The sequence below is a fragment of the Schistocerca serialis genome, chromosome 4, assembly GCF_023864345.2.
Source record: "Schistocerca serialis cubense isolate TAMUIC-IGC-003099 chromosome 4, iqSchSeri2.2, whole genome shotgun sequence".
Lineage (NCBI taxonomy): Eukaryota > Metazoa > Arthropoda > Insecta > Orthoptera > Acrididae > Schistocerca > Schistocerca serialis.
Window position 1 is genome coordinate 5,693,555 of NC_064641.1, and position 14,944 is coordinate 5,708,498.

Below are 14,944 nucleotides of genomic sequence, written 5' to 3' on the forward strand. Positions count from 1 at the left end.
CTCCTGGAATATTACAGCAACAACAGCTCGATTCAGGCAGTGCCCCGACGAACTCAACTCAACCTGTTCTTCCGAACATTCTACAACGCTTACCGATGCTGCCGCCGTTTAATCCCGACAGAGCAACAACCTGGTTCAAAATTGTGGATGAAGTGTTCGACCATTACAAACTCGACGAGTCAACCAGGTTTCTGTGCCTCATCACCCACCTGCACGACCAGGACGACTTGATTGCTGACCTGGTCGACACCCCAGACTCATCCACCCGGTACACTGTAGCCAAAAAGACAGTTCTACGTCGGCTTGCACGCTCAACTGAGGCAGCAATACAGCAAGTGCTCCACGTTGAGCATCTAGGCAACGATAAACCTTCCCAGCTCTGGAGACGGTTACGTGCCCTGGTCAGCGCCGATATATTCTCTGACACAGCTCTCCTCGCCATCTGGACAGATAAACTATCTCCTCACATCCGCTTTGCTCTGGCTCAAAGGTCTCCTGAACCTGTCGAGCAAAGAATGACAATTGCTGACAAGCTACACGATGCATCACTGCTCTATTTCGCCAGCCACTGCCTACCTGACAAGTCTCAGGTTCAAGCTTATCGTCCTGCAGCCAGGGCTGCACTGTGCCAACCGCTCTGCTCGCTCCAGGAAGCAGTAAACAAGCAACTGGGACATCACCGGCTCCGCCCACAGTCACACCCCCTCCTGCAACCGAGCCTGCTGCAGCCACCGAACCTTGGCCACCGCCACTGACAACGAATGTTCCACAGGAAGTGCAACCACACTACCTGTAGTGTTACTTCCACACATGGTTTAGTGAGGCGGCACGGAACTGCAGACCACCCTGCTGCTTCCCAAACGCCAATCGCAGGTTGGTCCAGGTGCCGCCCCCTGCGCACAACATGACAGGCACCCCCCAGTGCTCCATTCTGTCCGGGAACGACCGGATAATTGCGGACGACTTTACATTAAAGACTTTCGTCGGGACACCTTTTCCTCGTGGACACAGGCGCCGATGTTTCGCTGCTGCCTACGTCCTTAGCGAAGTCGAACATCCACCCTCATCATACTTCACTGCAAGCCGTGAATTCAACTAAACTACAATGCTAGGGTTCAACTTCACACGTCGTATCACTCTCTGCAAACTGCAAACTAGAGTGGACTTTTTAAGTGTGCGAAATTGACAAACCTATACTAGGCATTGACTTCTTGCGACACCACAAACTTTCACCGGACCTAGTGCGAAACACCATGTTTTATCATCCATCCAAGACTCACTTCCCCTGTGCTCCGTCTAGCAACCCCCCCCCCCTCCCCCTGTGACACATCGGTCCAGGCTCATCTCATCCGTACATGCTTGTCTCTGTCAACAATGTTACAAGAAACTTCGGACAAGTGCCTTGTCGAGCTTGAACACATTGCTCACCTACGCAAGGAAAACTTCAAGCACTCCCTCCAGGTCCACGAAACACAGCTCCAGGTCTCTGATGCAGCAAAGGAATTACAGACACTACAGCAAGGACAAAGCAAGGTCAATAAGTGCGCCAAATCTGCTTCCAATCCCAGCAATCGAGTCTCCGTGTGTTTACCTCCCACTACCCCTCGCAACTGTGCTATAAATTCTGCCATAATATGTACTGACAGTTCCGCAGGGCCACACCCCCCCTAACACGGCAGCGTTTGGCACTCGGCCGGACACAAGTGCGCATGCGCAACGAGCGTCACGTGTTCCCGAACTGACGGCTCCTACCTCACCCCTCGCGGACAGCACCTCAAACTACGCAACTTCGGCTCCTGCACGCCACCATGCAACTGCCGCTGACAAAACAAGCAATGCACTCGCGCCAAGCATTTCACCCACGACCGTGCTGCCACAGGCCGCTCCCTCGGACAATGGACTCACTAACGGCTCATGAGCTCACCCGACCAAGGTGCCACTGCTTTGCGCCGGCGGCCATCTTGTCACGTTGACTCCTGGGACACTTCACTGCCTCGGCTCCCATCGGATCCGCTGAATGGCTCCGAACACCGCAACTACACCTCGCTGCCACACCCACCACACATACCAAACAAACTGCCTCCTGCGCTGCCGGCAACATTTCCGTCATCACCAATGGCACGGTTCACAAGCTTCGCCTCACGCCAGGTCCCCCGATCTCCAGTAAACCACGTTGTCTTTGTCCCGAGCACCTCTCCGACCTTAGAAAAACAGATTTCTAAAGCTCCAGCGTCATTGAACCCTCTGCCAGTAGTTGGTCTACGCCCATACATATGACACCGAAGAAAGACGGGTCCTGGTGCACGTGCGGAGACTACCGTCGACTAAACGCACGAACAATAATGGGCACCTACCCCATACCCAACATTGCCGACTTTACCAGTTCCCTCGCAGGTGCGACCACGTTCTCTGTCATTGATTGCAAACGGGCCTACCACCAGATCCCCATGGCACCTGAAGACATTGAGAAGACAGCAATCACCACCACGATTATGTTATTTCAGTTTCGATCCATGCCCTTCGGTCTGAAAAACGCAGCCCAGACCTGGCAACACTTCATCAACGAAGTGCTATTCGACCTAAAATTCTGCTTTACATATCTTGATGACATTCTTGTGTTCAGCTCCTCGACATGTGCAAACTGTTATGAAAACTCTCGCGGCAGCAGGCATCGAGACCAACCAGGACAAATTGCAGCTACATCAACCTGCTGTCGCTTTTCTTGGTTTTTGTGTCTCTGCCGACGGCATTTCACCGCCCCCTGAGAAAGTACAGACAATACTAAACCTACCCAGACCTTCGTCATTCAAAGAGCTCCGGCACTTTCTGGGGACGGTTAATAATTATCATTGACATCTACCTCGGGCTGCGGAGATTCAGGCTCCACTGACGGATGCCTTGGCAGGCACCAACACTTCTGGATCTCAGCCCGTTCCATGGACCCCTGCTATGACTGACTCTTTCACTGCCCTCAAAAATCTTCTTGCCAAGGCCTGCACCATCGCGCATCCTCATCCCAATGTGCAGTTTTTCATCACCACAGATGTGAGCGATACTGTAATCGGTGATGTCCTTAGCCAGACAATCGATGGCCAAACTTCGACTCTGCAGTTCTTTTCATGCAAGCTCAGCAATGCACACCGGAAATATTCCACGTTTGACAGGGAGTTGCTCGTGGTCTACAAAGCAATGAAGCATTTTAAGACTGATGTGCTTTCTATGTGTTAACAGACCACAAACCCCTGGCTGCGGCCATTACAAACCTGCCAGCTGACCTGCCTCCTCACCACTTCAGATACATGGACTTCATATCTCAGTTCACCACCGATGTCAGACACATAAAGGGTGCTGACAATATAGTTGCTGATTTCCTTTCACGAGTCGAGACTGTCCATTCACTGTTAGACCTCTATGAACAGCCTAACCTCCAACCCAACATAAAACCTGATTTCAGACTCTACTTCTTCACTACATTTCGTCCACACCACCTTCCCTGGCATTTCTGGTGAGATCTGGTGCAACGACAGTACGGGCACAATACACCCCCTCATCCCAACCACGCTTCGTCGAGCTGTATGCAACACATTGCATAATTTAGCCCACCCCGGTGTTTGTGCATCCGCCCACCACATAGCAGAGCACTTTTTGTGGAGAAATGTCAACAAGGACTGCCAGAAATGGGCACACTCCTGCGTCGCGTGCCAATGCTGCAAAGAACACACGCACAGTTCACCCCCCCTCGGCGCCTTTTCGATCCCTCCTGGGCGTTTCCAGCATATTCACATTGACATTGTCGGCCCCCCCCCTCCCCCCCCTCCCCCCCCCCCCCCCCCTCTATGGCTTTCGTTATGTTCTCTCGTCTATTGACCGAACAACTTGCTGGGTCGAGGCTGTCCCACTCCCTAATATTACGGCAGAAACTATTGCTTGGACTTTTGTCGAGTCATGGGTATCGCGTTTCAGATGTCCAGCTATCATCACGACTGACCAGGACAGACAATTTGAGTCGGACCTTTTCAACGCGATTTGCAACATTTGCGGCATCCGACGCATCCATACCACAGCATATCACCCGCAAAGTAGCGGGCTAGTCGAGCGGTGGCACCCCACTTTCAAGGCGGCTCTTCGATGCCACGAATCTTTATGGACAGAGGCCCTTCCCCTTGTGTTACTCAGCCTTCGTGGGATCTATAAGGAAGACCTCAAAGACACAATAGCCGAGTTCGTATATGGCCAGAACATCATTTTCCCTGGCGAACTTGCTTACCTTCCTTCGTGGACTGCGTCAGACGCCACTTCAGCAACCTCCATATCCCTCCACCCACCAGCCATTCCCGCCCTAAGGCTCACCTCCCGAAAGCTCTATACAATTTCGAGTACGTCATGCTCCGAGATGACACTGTCCGTGGTCCCCTCCAACCTCCATATACCGGCCCGTACCGAGTTCTCCGGCGCTCAGACAACACCTATGACATCCAGATGAAAGATTCAGCTGTTACAGTCTCTCTCAACAGACTTAAGCCTGCTCATGTCGAGCCCGCTTCTACCCCCCTTCAGGCCACGACCACGCCACTCACTGTCATGGCTCACAACTCTCCGACCACTCCCACCACGTCAGACTTACACACTCGATCGGGTGACTTCGAGCTCCAATCATCGAACTCTTCTCCGACCTCGCCCTGTTTTCTGGTCTCACGCACTCCGTCGAGTGACCACATGCTGCCCACGTCAAGCTTACCTACAATCACACCCTCGCTGCCGGGCCCTTTGCCGGTCCCTTTGATCTCTTCACCGTTGCCTGCCTCACCCTGTCGAGGTTTCTCACACCCACCCATCTTGAACGTGCCCTCGCTCGAGGTGTTTGTGCCTGTCCCCCTGGACATATTCCATGACATCTCAATAATACTGTGCAATTATACACTGTTCGTCGTATGTTTCTCTTCATCCAGTGCTCATGACACAACCTCCACCATTCCCTGCCACCTGGTGAAATGTGTTCCCCTCCCACTCGACATCAACCTGGACATGCTTCGTGTGTTCGCCACGCCCACTGGAGAAATCGTTGTCATTGCTCCGTTCCGCCCGCAAACCGCCGGCGTACCTGTCGCCGCACGACCAGCACGCCCAGAACGACGCCCGGCTCGCTTCAACGACTTCCAGGTTCGGTGGCCGAACCTTCCTTCACATCTACCCACACAGCTCCCCGACGACGCTGTCAAGCTGACCGTGGTCCAGCTCCTGCGAACCACCCCTGCCGACGCCTGAGTCACACCCCCCCCCCCTTTCCCTCCTGGCCTCTCAAGAGTACTCCATACTGGGAGGGGGGGGGGGTCACTATGTGGTGCCAATGAGGTCGACACCAGCATCGATATGCGTTCGTCTTTTGACTCTGAGCATCGTCTTTGGACTCTGAGCATTGTCTTTGCTCTGTTCCGCCATGTCAGCTCTTTGTGAGCCTTGCACATGTTTAGGTGAATAAATGAACTACTGCTAAATGGGTGTTGTTTGGTGTAACCAACCCGAAATCTCCCCTCAGATCTTTCGATATGCACTTGTGTTCTTTGCTTCTATTTAGTAATTCCACATGTAAGGACACATTAATGTGACATTAAGGACTTTGTCAGCCTCAATTTTTATATCTTATCTCTGTTATCTTCCTTGTTGCAGTGATTAAACTATGGGAGTATTGGTATTAAGTAAATTTTATTGCTTCTAAAATACTGAGAATAATTTCTACATTCAGTGCAAATGCCTAAAAACTATGTTTATTCATTTTACTCAAGATACTTCACTGTGTATTTAGAGAGTGCTACACTGTCAATTTTTTCTCACCAATTCTCAAGCATTTCATATCAGCACAAACACAGTACTACCGAAAACCATATGGCGTTGATTCATATCATACAATAGGCCTACTTGTCCCGTAAGATGCATATAAGTTTATATCATTATTATCAGTTTGCGTTAGCATGGGTGATCTCTGTCACAAAGGAAAAACATTTCAAGTTTGTGTGTGTGTGTGTGTGTGTGTGTGTGTGTGTGTAAGAGAGAGATCATTATGAAGATTATTTTTTGCTGTATATTATGTTATGAATACGCAGTTTCACGGCATGTAAGCATATTCTTTATTTGCATGTATCTGGCTCATCAGAAAATAAAAATATGTTTAATTAGGAGCATTATGTGTCAAATATAGTGTACTGTTTGTACGTGAACAGTTTTAGATGTATTTTGATTAGTAATGGCTTACAACCTTGGCAACAAAGAACCGTAGGAAGGAGCAAGGAACATTATAGGTTTGTTTATTAATATATATTTCAGAAAAATGAAGATTATGTAAATAGACTGATAAATACAATATTATACATCTACATCTATACTCTGCAAACCACTGTGAGGTGCATGGTGGAGGATACATCCATTGTACCAGTTATTAGGGTTTCTTCCCATTTCATACACGTTTGCAGCACAGGAAGTATGATATTTATTTATTTATTTTTATTTATTTATTTATATACTTGTTCCATAGATCTGTACATGTGAGCAAGTCACTCAGATGTGGAACGTGTCAATATACATAATAAAATACATAGAATAAAGACATTGTTATAGTATTAATAACAGTGCACAAAAGTCATACTTTTTAGCTTAAAAACTAGTCATCATAAATGTGAAGATAGCAGTTTCACATTTAGGGCATTATTGCATTTATTTTAACCTTGAACAGTAATCAAAACTTCCCACTTTGGGTTTAAAAGTGACCCAAAAATGGAAATGAGAAAAACAGGAATTTTTACATTAGGGCATTATTACATTAGTTTAACAGTAAACAGTGTCAAAAAATTTAAAAACATCTTTCCAATCTGGGTTTTACTTATTTCTCTGAAAGAATTCCTCTAGTGAATAAAGTGAGGTCTCAAGTAAATAATTTTTCAAGCTACATTTAAATACTGATGTACTGCTCCTTATACTTTTGATGCTGTTGGGTAGGGAATTGAAAATTTTCGTTCCAGCGTACTTTACCCCTTTCTGAATAAGTGCCAAGTTCTTTAACTCACAGTGGAAATCCTCTTTTCTTCTGGTGTTATGTTCATGATGTAGGCAATTTGTTTCATACAGAGTGGGGTTATTTATTATGAAGCACATCAGTGAATATATGTACTGAGATGTTGCTGTCAGTATTTCAAGTCGTTTAAAAAGATTTCGACATGAGGTTCGTGGGGGTACACCACAAATGACTCTTATTGCTCTTTTTTGTGCTGTGAGGATTTTCTTTGCGGCAGGTGTATTGCCCCAGAAGATGATGCCATAACACATGACTGAATGAAAATAGCCAAAGTAAGCTGACTTTGAGATGGTAATGTCATTGAAGCATGACAAAATTCGTAAAGCAAATGTTGCCGACGTCAGCCATTTTAGTGTTTGTAGAACGTGATGTTCCCAGTTCAGCCTACTGTCCACGTATACGCCTAGGAATTTTCATAAGTACACATGCTTTATCATCTGATCATTCTGTGTGATAACTATTTCTTTTGGGTTTTTGTGGGTTGTCTGGAACTGGATAAAATTGTTTTTTTTTTCGGTTTATTGAAAGGGAGTTAATACTAAACCAACCCAGAACTTCTTTAAGGATATCATTAACCTCGGTTTCTAAGTCAGTTGTTGACACATTATCCACCACAATGCTCGTATCATCAGCGAACATTGTAAATTTACACTGCTTATTGATGGATAAAGGCAGGTCATTAACATATATGAGGAACAGCAAGGGCCCAAGCACTGATCCCTGTGGCACTCCATGCTGCACAATTCCCCACTCAGAGTCCACTATATATTGTGACACACTATCTGAAACATCTAGAATAATCTTCTGCTTCCTATTTTCGAGGTACGATTTTAACCAGTTCCCTACAGGTCCTGTAATTCCATAATGACAGGCCTTCTTGAAGAGTATCTGATAGCTTGATTGCCTCTGTGTGTGCAGTAATCATTCTAACCTCATCCTCATGATCCCTGTGGAGTGATACACAGAGGACTGTAGTATTTTCCTAGAGTCGTCATTTAAAGTCCGTTCTTGAAACTTTGTCAATAGACTTTCTCAGGATATGTCTGTTTTTCCATATTATCGGAGATGGTTGTGGGATTTGGCTGTTCAGTACAGGATGTGAAATTAAACACTTTTCAGCCATCTAGTTTTCAGTCTTATTTTATTTGGCTACCAGTTATGGCAATTTACTACACCACCTTTAGACCGCTGACCAATGTGTAGGAAGGTGCCACCTCCGTTCTGATCGAAACAGGGGCCATCAATACTGGTATTAGTAGATTTCTGCTTGCTCTAACCCTCTGCCAGCTTGACAGATGATTGTTGAAGTGATTACTAGAGCAAGCAGAATACTAATACCAGTATTGCTGGCCACTGTTTCGCTCAGAACCGAGGTGGAACCTTCCTACACATCGGTCAAGGGCTTGAAGATGGTGTCGTAAATCACTGAAACTGGTAGCCACATAAAATAAATTTGGAAACTAGACAGCTGAAACATGTTTAATTTGATATGCTTTCTCAGGATAGTTTACATCTATATTCAATGAGTGTTCCAGTTCACTGACTACAGTATTCTCTGTAACACTCTCCCACAGATCAAACAAATCTGTGTCCATACATGCTGCCCTTCTATGTTTACGTTCAGTGTCCCCTGTTAATTCTATTTGGTACAGGTCACACACGCTTGAGCAATATTCTAGAACTGGACACACGTGAAATTTTATAAGCACTCTCCTTTGTAGACTGATTGCACTTCCCCAATAAACCAAAGTCTACCACCTGGTTTACCCATGGCTGAACCTGTGTGATTATTCCATTTCATATCCCTACAGAGTGTTACACCCAGGTATTTGTATGAGTTGGCCAATTCCAACAGTGACGTAGTGATATCATAGTCTCAGCATACTACATTTTTTTGTGAAATGCACAATTTTACATTTCTGAACATTTAAAGCAAGTTGCCATTCTTTGCACCACTTTGAAATCTATTTATGCAGCCTCTTTTATATAGTACTTCATTATAGATAGCTGCATCATGTGTAAAAAGTCTGAGATTACTATTAATATTGTCTGTAAGGTCATTAATACACAACATGAACAGCAAAGATCCAAACACACTTCCTTGGTGGTACACCTAAAGTTACTTTTACATCTGACGATGACCCTCCATCCAAGGTAACATGCTGCATCCTCTCAACAAAAAAGTTCTCAAGCCAGTCACAAATTTCACTTGATACCTAATAATAATACATTTGACCATAAGCATAGGCATGATACTGAGTCAAATGCTTTTCAGAAATCCAGAAACACTGCATCTACCTGATTGCTTTGATCCAAAACTTTCAATATGTCATGTCAGAAAAGTGTGAGCTGGGTTTCACATAATTGATGTTTTCAGAATCCATGCTGGTTGGCATTGAGGAAGTCATTCTGTTCAAGATACCTCATTATGTTTGAACTCAGAATATGTTCTAAGATTCTACAACAAACTGATGTCAAGGATATTGGACGGTAGTTTTGTGGATCACTTCTACTGCCCTTCTTGTAGACTGGTGCAACCTATGCTTTTTCCAAGAACTGGGCATGGTATTTTGTTCAAGGAATCTATGATACATTATGGTTAGAAAGGTGCTACCTCAACCACAAATTCATTATAGAATCTGACAGGGATTCCTTTGGGCCCTGGAGCTTTGGTCAATTTTGACAATTTCAGCTGTTTCTCAACACCACTGACACTAATACTTGTTTCATTCATCTTTTCTGTTGAATGAGGATTAAATTGGGGCGATTCTCCAGGTTTTCCTTTCTACAGGAACATCTGAAAATGGAGTTAAGCATTTCAGCTTTTGTTTTGCTAACCTCAGTTTCAGTTCCTGTCTCATCCACTAGGGACCAAACACTAACTTTAGTACCACAAACAGCCTTTCCATATGGCCAAAATTTCTTTCAGTTTTGTGAAATATCATTTGTCATTATTCTGCTACAGTACTCATTGAATGCATCACGCATTGCTCTCTTGCCATCCAAACATGTTTCATTCAATATCTCTCTATCTATAGTCCTATGCCTTGTTTTACACCTACTATGCAGTAGTCTCTGTTCTTTAGTTTCCTTACAGTGACTGTATACCATGGAGGTTCTCTCCCATTATGAAGTGTTCTACTGGGTTCATATCTAATCAGTAGATGGTCAACTAGTATTTTAAACTTGAGTCATAGTTCCTCTATATTCTCACTGAAGGAGATGATGTACATGTCAATTACATCTGCCACTGTTGTATAACTTGAGTACATCGGTAGAATATATGGTCTCACGCATTTATTTACTTTTGATTCAGATTAGATTAGATTAGATTAATACTAGTTCCATGGATCATGAATATGATATTTCGTAATGATGTGGAACGAGTCAAATTTTCCAATACATGACATAATTACGTTAATTTAACAACATAATTAAGTTAATATAACAACTTTTTATGTTTTTTCTTTTTTTAATTATAATTTTTTGTTTGGTTTTTTATTTTTTTCTTAATTTATATCTAAAAATTCCTCTATGGAGTAGAAGGAGTTGTCATTCAGAAATTCTTTTAATCTCTTCTTAAATACTTGTTGGTTATCTGTCAGACTTTTGATACTATTTGGTTAGTGACCAAAGACTTTAGTGGCAGTATAATTCACCCCTTTCTGTGCCAAAGTTAGATTTAATCTTGAATAGTGAAGATAATCCTTTCTCCTAGTATTGTAGTTATGCACACTGCTATTACTTTTGAATTGGGCTTGGTTGTTAATAACAAATTTCATAAGAGTGTATATGTACTGAGAAGCTACTGTGAATATCCCTAGATCCTTAAATAAATGTCTGCAGGATGATCTTGGGTGGACTCCAGCTATTATTCTGATTACACGCTTTTGTTCAATAAATACTTTATTCCTCAGTGATGAATTACCCCAAAAAATGATGCCATATGCAACCAATGAGTGAAAATAGGCGTAGTAAGCTAATTTTCTAAGATGTTTATCACCAAAATTTGCAATGGCCCTTATTGCATAAGTAGCTGAACTCAAACGTTTCAGCAGATCATCAATGTGTTTCTTCCAATTTAATTTCTCATCAGTGGACACACCTAAAAATTTTGAATATTCTACCTTAGCTATATGCTTCTGATTAAGGTCTATATTTATTAATGGTGTCATATCATTTACTGTACGGAACTGTATGTACTGTGTCTTATCAAAATTCAGTGAGAGTCAATTTACAAGGAACCACTTATTAATTTTCTGAAAGACATTATTGGCAATTTCATCAGTTAATTCTTGTTTGTAAGGTGTGATTACTATACTTGTATCATCAGCAAAGAGAACTAACTTTGCCTCTTCATTAATATAGAATGGCAAGTCATTAATATATATTAAGAACAACAAAGGACACAAGACTGACCCTTGTGGAACCCCATTTTTGATAGTTCCCCAGTTTGAGGAATGTGCTGATCTTTGCATATTATGAGAACTGCTTATTTCAACTTTCTGCACTCTTCCAGTTAGGTACGAATTAAACCATTTGTGCAGTGTCCCACTCATACCACAATACTTGAGCTTGTCTGGCAGAATTTCATGATTTACACAATCAAAAGCCTTTGAGAGATCACAAAAAATCAGATGTGACAGTTGATGCAATATTCAGTTTTTTGTAATCTTGTTGCATGTGTTTGTGAGAATAATCGAGTCAGTGCTGCTTCATTCAAACTTAATAGAGTAGCCTTTATAATAATGCCTGAGGTAACGTGTCATCTCTGAAACATAATTTGGGTCTATAAGCAAGACATTTGTGTATTACTGCATATTTTCTAAATAAATGAAATGAATTTGTGGATTCATTCTGCATTGAGTGAATAACTATTGTAATCCGTGCAGTTAATTACAGTTGTAATGGAAATAATAAAGAAAGCAAAATACTTTCATTTATATGTCTGGATTATTTTACCTGTGCATATAACCATTCTGTGTTCAGACTTTACTATTATGTCTGTTTTTACCAATGTAGTTAAGTTCTGTACAGTCCATAAATTTCTTGTTCTAGTTATCTCAATTGAACACAGAAAACTTACATGACTGCTGTGGGTAAGTGCAAGTGAACTAGTCACCGTCCATGAAAAACTAGAAACTTTGATTGAGGATGGCTTATTTCATACTGTTTCTGTTAGCTGCAGTGACTGTGGTTCTCTCCAAAAAATGCTACAGATTTTATAAATATCAAAGCCTTCCTTCATCTATCTAATACTAAAGCATTTTTCCACTATATTTTATCCACTTGGGATGCCGTAACTTCAGAAGTCCACAACCCATGGTCTTGCGGTCGCATTCTCACTTTCCGAGCTCGGGGTCCCGGGTGTGATTCCCGGCAGGGTCAGGGATTTTCACCTGCCCGAGATGAGTGGGTGTTTGTATTGTCCTCATCATTTCATCATCATTCATGAAAGTGGCGAGATTGGACTGAGCAAAGATTGGGAATTTGTACGGGCACTGATAACCTCGCAGTTGAGTGCCCCAAAAACCAAACATCATCATCATCATCATCATCATTTAACTTCAGAACGAATGTCCGATCAAATCAACACTTCCCAACTGAAGGATGAATAACCTGATTTTTGCCGTTCATCTGAATAAATATTTCATTGCAGCATCAATAAAGGTCTAGTTACTTAAGCTAGCATGAGCTACATCCCTTTTTTTATTTCTGAGCACTCCAACAACTTGAGTGTTTTAGGTAAGTGGTTCTGAAATGAGGAGAAGGGCCACTTTTTTATTTATTTAGTTATTTCATGTTCCATAGATCCTGGAAGCGAGTGAATCCCAAGGATATGGAACAAGTCGAATTGTACATAGTTCAAGCATAACTTGTATAAATACATACAATAAAGATACAGTGTAAATAAAATCAATAGAAAACAGCACAATCAATGAACTGAAAATTGTTCTCTTGATGTGTCCGAAATATGGAGTTTGTAGTAAGGGTTACTTGAGTAGGACACAAGAAAGAAGATTAGAATATAAAGTTGTTATAACGTCAAGTTAAACACACATATTTCAAAATGAGACAACACGTGTAAGTCACAGAGCAAGTTGACCAAGCAAAATATGTGAACACGGTAACATTCAAATTAGCACTGAGTCCAAGTCTAGCGGCCACTGGCTGGCTGGCAGCTTAGGTGGCGCGGCTGCTGCATGGCTGGCAGACAGCGCCGCATGTAGAGGACGCGCGTAATTGCGCGACGGCACTTTGAATGATCGGCGAGTCACAACACTTTTCCCCCCTTTGAAATTGTTGCACTGGTCTTGATGGATGTGGCCTGTAGATTGCTAATGTCCATAGGCGTTGTTTGACTGGCCGTAAAGTCTCGAGGAGGAGGCTTCCCATACGGACGGAAGTGTCCTCGATGATAATGGGTCGAGATGACAGGAGACGTAAGGGTCGAATCAGCTGGGGCCCCGTGCACCAATCTGCCCATTGCGGCAAGTCCGGTTGTTATAACAGGAGACATGGGCGATGTGTCTGCGTCTGTAGGAGAAGGAGGCGAGTAGAGTTGCTCTGACAGATGATGGTCATCTGGTTCCTGCATGGGCACGTCTCCTATTGGCGTCAGTTCTTGTGCTGACACCGATATGATGGTGAGAGAACTGCGTTGTGAGTAATGAGAGAGTCCAGGATCCCGAGCATCAGGTAGAGCCGAAGGTGGTGTAGCGGCATCCGGAACAGACGTTTCCGGCACACGAAGCCAAAGCTGGTCCAAATGACGCACTGCAACACCCGTGTCCGTCTGGATTTCATACAGGCGTTGGCCACAGTGTCATAAGATGCGGCCAGGACTCCATTTTTGCCGCCTGCCATATCCCCGTACCCATACAAGGTCACCGGCTGTGAACCGGCCAAGCAAAGGCACCCGCCGCCATGAGGTGGAAGGCCGCAGAAGATGAAGTAGCGTGCGGGGCTGTCGGCCATGTAAGAGCTCAGCCGGGCTGTGGTCGCCCGTGGGGGTGAAACAGTAAGAAGCCAGAAATTGGAGAAGCACATCATCAGCAGCAGAAGAAGTCAGGAGTTTCTGCATCTGAGCCTTAAATGTGCGGACCAGTCATTCAGCCTCACCATTTGATTGTGGATGGAACGGAGGGGCCGTGACATGCATAACGCCATGACGAGCACAAAAATCCAAAAATTTGGAAGAGGCAAATTGTGGACCATTTTCAGTAACAAGAGTAGAGGGAACGCCTTCCAAAGAAAAATAGTGGGCGAGGGCACTTGTGGTTGACGCGGTGGTAGGCGACGTGCAACAGACAATGAAAGGAAAGTTAGAGTACGCGTCAATTACAAGGAGCCAATAAGTACCTAAAAAAGGTCCCGTGAAGTCAGCATGAATGCGCTCCCAGGGCGTCTCAGGCAAAGGCCACAGTGACAAAGATGACTTCGGGGCGGCGGCCTGTGACGCACAAGGGCCGCAGCCAGCGACCATGTGTGCTATTTCAGAGTCGATGCCAAGCCAGTACACATGACGGCGTGCCAGAGATTTTGTGCGAGAGACACCATAGTGCCCTTGGTGAAGGAGGTGCAAGACCGAAGCACGCAAAGACGCAGGTACCACAACACACGGCGAAGCATTTTCGGTGGAAAGGAGGATAACACCATCCCTGGCCGTGAGGCGGTAACGCAAAGCGTAGTAGTTCCGCAATGGATCAGAAGTCTTAGCAGACGGACGATCTGGTCAACCCTTCTGAATACAATGTAAAACCCGGGAGAGGGTAGGATCAGAACCCGTAGCAGCCGCCAGCCGGTCCCCTGTGATGGGGAATCCGTCCCGGTCCCGTGGTGGGGAATCCGTCCACAACCCGCTGCTCGGGAACATCC